Below are 6,326 nucleotides of genomic sequence, written 5' to 3' on the forward strand. Positions count from 1 at the left end.
TATGTTATGTGTATACTAATATTAGTCACCAAAATTAGTTATTAGTATAAAATACATGTTGAAATACAAATACATATTGAAAATAAATCAAATTACGTATTTATATACAACTATATTAGTGATTGATTTTAGTGGTTGATTTTGGTATACGAATATCATTTTTGGGACTCAACAAATGCAGAAATTCTATGAAGATGTATGTGTTTTAAGGGTATTTTGAGAGTAAAAATTTCAACCTTGAGCCAGTTTTCTCTGTAACGAATAAAAATATGGCTCTGTATGTAAATGAGAACCAAGTAGAGTTAGCCTCACAAAGTAATGAACTGGTGTCACCAAATACGCATGAGGAATTAGTTACGAGTCAGGGACACGTGGCAAGTATTCCGAACAATTCGGGGCTAAGAAGCGAAGGGAGAGAATGATTAATAGGAGGCTCGATGACTTTGCATGGTAGCGTGTTGTGGTATTCACTTGTCACCTAATTCATTCTGTTTCTCTTTGTTTTTCTTTTTATTCTGAGTAAATTTTCATAATGATCTGTAAGATTTATGCAACTAACTGAAATGGTCCTCAAAATTCAAATTTCTCTATAGTAGTTTTTCAAATAGAGTTTCGGATACTATTGTAAGACCTAGAACTTTTGAAAAGTCTTTTTGTGAACAAGTCTCAAATCATATAGTTATTTATAGTCTTAATTTCAGAAATTATTTTATTAAAGATAACTAAGGCAAGTTTTGATTTATTGGATTTGAGACGAGCTATGATTATTATCCAATTTTATAATTATTGGATTATTTTCTATATTTAAATTATAAAGTTGCCAATTATAAAATAATAAGGATTTTATATGATTTAGATTAGATAAGTAATATTTTAAATATTAATACTGCTATTTTGGAAAATGAAAAAATTAAGTATATTATTTCTTATTATTTGATTTGGACATTTTATTGAAAATAATTGTAAAGTTGATGAACGAATAGTATTTTATACGTTATTGGATTAAAATTTATTTCTAATTACTATATTATTCATATTTTTAAGTGAAATTACTATAATGCCCCTTACCCTAATTTTGGCATACCCTTTCCCCATTCCCCCTTCATGCTGCGCAACCTCAAACCCCCTTCTTTACTGTCCTTGCTGCGCAGTCTTTATGCTGAACACTCACACCCACACTCTTCTTTGAGAAACGCATCACACACACACCCACAAAGCACGGTTGGCCGAGGGAGGAGAATCGCACCGGCGTGTCGGACTTCACCACCGCCGTCGCGCTGGGCCGTTGTGCTCCACGCAGTGCCGTCGCCGCTGCACACCGAGGGAAGAGAGATCGAGAACAGAGCTGCAATTGGAGGGGAAGAGACTGATGGGAAGGGCCTCGCGAGGAGGGTTCCCGCCGTGCCGCCACTAGCGTTGGGGTCTGACGCCGCCTGTTACCGTCGGGAGCTTCCTTGCCATTGCCATAGAAGCTGCCTTTGTCGGCGCGGAAGAACGCCGTTGAGAAGGGAAATGTGAGCTGCGAGCCACGGGCTGAGGAGAAGCTCCACCCTCGTTGTCGCTGGAGGAGTTCTGTGCGTCGCCATCCAGGGTTGCCGCGGGTGGGGAGAAGACGCCGCCGCCTCACGCCGCTGTCACCATCTGAGCTCGCTGTTGCTGATGATGGTAAGCCCAAACCGTCGCCGGCAAAGGGATTCAGGCCGCCGCAGGTGTTGCTGCCGAAAAAGGGAACTGCATCTCCGTGATTCTGGCCGCCGGGAGAGGTTCTGTGACTTCTGGAAGCACCGCCGGAGTTCCGGACTCAGCTTCTGCCACTCGAGACCCTGCTGCCGTCGCCGGAAAAGTTTGCCGGTAAGGATTTTATTTGAGGTTTCTGTCCTTTTTGAGTTCCGAGAATATCGTAGTCACTGCGTGTTGGTTTCAGTTGGCGCGATCTGAAATTATCGTCGCTGTCGCTTGAGGTGGCTGCCGCGTTGCCGCCGAACCGGTTTGGAGACCACCGCTGTTTCGGTTCAGCCGCTCCTTCTTCGGTTCGGTAAGCGTTTTGATTTGAAAGCTTTTTCGTTATTATTCTGTTATCTCACACTGAGGTTTGTGGTGTTAATTGCTATAAGATTGAGTTCGGTTGTTGTATGTTGCGATTAGAGTTGTTGAGACTGTTGCGAAAGTGGCTTGGAGCTGAGGTTTTGGTTGCCGTCAGTTCGATTTGAGGCGGAAAGGACTTGATGAGTCATTTGGGTTATGGAATTGCGTTTTGAGGTAGGGGCGCTTTCCAAAAACTATGTTTTATGTATTGGAATTATTACATATGGATACTGATGTGAGATATTGTGTATTGGAATTATTACATATGGATACTGATGTGAGATATTGTGTATTTGGTGATTGTATCTGCCTTATGTATTACTTGATTGACTCGAATGATTATGGATGTTGGTTTGGCTGAATTGTTGTGCGGCTTTGTGAAATGTAATGTTTTGAAGTTGATTCTTTAAAGATTTGAAATCTGAGTTTAATCCGCTGAGGATTGATTTGATTTGAGTTAATTGTTTTGATGATTTGAAAAGTCGATGCACTTTTGGATTTAGCCTGGTTTACTTTAATTGATTCGGTTTTGGACAAATGATTTGTTATTGAGCCGTTTCTTTAAAGCCTTGGAAATGAGTTAAATCGATTGATATTGAGTTAATTTTGAAATAGTATCCTTGAGATACGCCACTGAGGCGATTGTTGGATTTAGCATGCTTTGAATTGATTTCTGGTTTTGTGTTGTTGAAAAGGAATGAGGAACGGTTTAGTTGGGACCCGAACCGGGTGACAAAAGTCCAAGTTTTAGGGGAGGTGCTGTCGAAATTTCTATAAAATCCGAGTTCTTATTGAAATGTTGTCTGGAAAATGATGAATTAAAGACTTTTTACTATTTTATTTGAATTATCAAGAAAAGGATGATTCATGCTTTCGAAATGAGTTAGTAAAGAGGAAATTGTGATTTAGTCTTGCTTCTTAAGGAAGGCCTTGTACCTCTTTCAGGAGAAGGTTAATTAGATGAAACTTGTGTTTTAAAGCTGTTTGAATGTGAAAAGGATTTATGCCTTTAAATTTGACTTGGGGGTTTCAATTAAAGAAGTTTCAATGACTTTGAAAGAACCTGAATGCCTATTGACAAGTTTCATTTTGAAATGTTTTGAGAAATGTTTTAAGTACTCTTTGAATTTTTAAATCTTGCAAGACTAAAACAATTTTGAACAGTTGAAACGTTCTAGAATTTATCAAGGGGGTTGAAGTTGGTTTTGCCTAAGTAAAGGAAACGGCTTTGAAAGAAGTGAATGATTACGTGACTCAGTTTGGCATAGATCCTATTTTATCACTCAAATCGGAAAGCCAAGGTTTTAATGATTTTAAATGATTTTGGCGGAATGAGTTATGTTATTCTCCCCTAAAGACTTGGAACTCTGTCGGGAAAACTTTTCTTATAAAATCCCATTGTTGGATGGGTGATTTTGAATACTTTGAAATAAATCCTTAACTTGCCATGGTTTTGGGAGTTTTGGAAAGAGAATGCCGAGGGTGGCTTTGTTTTAAAAAGAGAACTTACTTTGAGTAAATTTGGCTTATGAGCCTGAGATGATTTGAGAAATGAGATCTTTAAAGCCAAGGCTGAAAAGAGTTTAAATTTGATTTCAAAGTGAAATGTCTTGAGAAAAGTAAGTTATGGCTTAAATGCCGGTTTTATGAATTTGATGATGTTAAATGGTGGAATGGCTGTGTATGATGTTGATTTATGGCTGATTGCCGAATGAGTTATGGGCCGTATGGCTGATTATGAATTATGAATTTAAACCGAATGGCTGTATTTATTGATAAATTGACTGGTTCTGGATTGAACTGTGAGCCGGATGGCTGAGATGGATGGTGATCCATGGTTGAGTACAAATGCATGTACGCAATTGAATGAATTGTGAATTTAAGCCGGATGGCTGAGATGAATGTTGTATGCGAGTATGCTTGTGTTTTCTCTCTGGTTGTAAGGGTGACAGGGCACCGATACCCTCTAATGGCGACAGGGCGCAGATACCCTCTAATGGCAACAGGGTGTAGATACCCTCTAATGGCGACAGGGCGCAGATACCCTCTAATGATAATAATGCGCAACAGAGAGACTGTGTCCGGGTTAGCTACCGGACACGTCGGGTTGGCTTGGTAACCGACAGATGATATCATCAGCCACTAGGATAGGCATGCATCATATGCATCTATGTGACATTGTTTGGGTGTGCATATTGTACGTGATTTGCCTTTGTGATTAACTGCTAATTGTTCTACTTGCTGTAACTGTTTGTTTGTGATTGAACTTCCTATCTGTGTTTGCATCTGGGACTCTGTTGGATTGTGGTGATTGGTTGATGGTTGGATTGTTTGGGCCTAGGGCCGTGGTTGGAATGGGATGAACCGATGGTTGATTTCGGTTTTGTGTTTCTGGTTTGGAATAAAGTATGAAATGCTAATTTGGTTCAGCATGGTTACACCTTTTTGAAAGGCTTTTGAGTTTTTGAGAATTGAACAGTTTCTCTTTTAGAAAAGATTTCAGATTTCTCTTTTATTGTAAACTGTTGTTTTTGAAAAGAGGCATAAGACGGTTATTAATCACTGGTATGGTTTATCTTCATGTATCCTATTACAGTAATTCCCAAAAACCATCTACTGAGAACCCTTTCGAGGATGATGTTCTCACCCCCTATATTTTTCCCCATTCAGGATATGGGCGCAGAAGTCATGAAGAGTTTATTTAATTGTTGTTGAGATGCTCTGTATTGCTTTAGATTATTATTTTTGTACCCTCGCCTTTACCTTGATATATTCTGTAAGAGGGATAGGAATTGTATTGGGTAATGTTTGTAGTATTATTTATATTTATGTATGTATATATATATGGATGTACTCTTGATGAGCTTTTGTAAGTTGTATGGTATCTATGGATGTACGTTATCGAACGAAAGTAAATTTTGGAGCAGTATTGCGGTTTAAAGTTTTAAACATGCTCATATTTAGTATTAAATAGTATAAGTGTCGTCGTAATGTCCGAGCTATCAGAGTTGCGCAGCCGAAAGCGTGAGCTTTGGTAGTTAGGGTGTTACATTATGGTATCAGAGCGGTCCTTCCTGTAGAGCCTGAGGAATGGACCAATTATGTTTCAGTTGCATACCCTGAACGTTTGTCATGTATTAGGTCTTGTCGAATGACGGGAATTAGAGCCTTATGCCCATGATGATCTATTGATTAACGCTGTTAGTCTTGCATTGCATAATTCTTGGTATTAAGTTTGGCCGGCTTAATACTAGTGAATTTTGTATATGAAAGCACTAATGGGTTATCATAGATGATATACGAGTTGAGTAAAGCGAATTGCGGGTTTTGGGAACGTTAGAAACTATTTCTCGAGGCTATTCAGTTGTGTATCTTGGATTTTGTTCGAGTCGACCTGTTCTTTCATATCCTAACTTGAAGTTCTTGTTGCTACTCCTCTTGAAAAGTAATTTGATGTTTCCACTCTGTTTCTCTATTCATATGCATTCTTGTTGATCTTAAGTGCATATGCTTATTTAAAATCCTTGTTGCATCTATCTTCCTCTATTTGAGTTCTTCTTGATTCATGTATTTTTTGATATAGCTTTGAACTTGTCCTAATGCGCTGTGCATTTTAACTCCGGGATTTTGAGTCCATTATTAGAGAAATTGTTGATTCAGTTTTTCTCTTATTTGACAGTGAGCACAGCCAATTTTGAGATTTTATGAAAATTGCTATTTAATAGATATATACTTATCTATACATGAAATTTTGAAGATTTCTCATACCGCTTAGCAACTATCTATCTTTTATACCTCGACTGTATTTTTACTGGTTTATGGAACTGCATTTACCTTAAATTACAATTTGACTTTCTAGCAATTTTACTATAGTTTCAATGCACATCTTCATTTGATTATGTATTTGGATATTTTTCAAAATTTTGGAAAGGAAAGCTTTTTCACTTTTATCCCGGTTGAGTTTCGGTTGATAAGCTTTACTTAACTTATTTTGAATTGAGTTTGATTTAGCATGCTATATGGTTTGTGCCATTGTTGCTCTTTTGAAAGTGTTGGACTCATAGCTTTCTTCCTATGAACGGACTAAATTCTCTATTAAATCTTCCATCTCTATGAATGTCATACTTGACTTTGTTTTTAACTAATCTTTTACATCTTGTGAACGTTACCATTGATCTTGGTTTTTCCAATCTTGTGAATCTCATTCTTATGTGAGTTAGTTTGATTCGTTTCAAAATAGT

General features: G+C 37.8%; 1 long non-coding RNA gene across 3 annotated transcripts; it reads left to right on the forward strand.

The window, feature by feature from the left end:
- The first annotated feature begins 1,102 nt into the window (after window positions 1–1,102).
- LOC130968737 (uncharacterized) lies at window positions 1,103–6,326 on the forward strand. 3 transcript variants are annotated; one of them, XR_009081733.1, is made up of 4 exons: window positions 1,103–1,851; window positions 1,925–2,035; window positions 2,146–2,259; window positions 4,682–6,326. It is a non-coding gene; the product is annotated as an uncharacterized LOC130968737 (long non-coding RNA). The 3 variants fall into 3 exon arrangements; XR_009081732.1 differs by having other exon boundaries at window positions 4,756–6,326; XR_009081731.1 differs by having other exon boundaries at window positions 2,146–6,326.

Source organism: Arachis stenosperma, chromosome 3 (genome assembly GCF_014773155.1).
Source record: "Arachis stenosperma cultivar V10309 chromosome 3, arast.V10309.gnm1.PFL2, whole genome shotgun sequence".
NCBI lineage: Eukaryota > Viridiplantae > Streptophyta > Magnoliopsida > Fabales > Fabaceae > Arachis > Arachis stenosperma.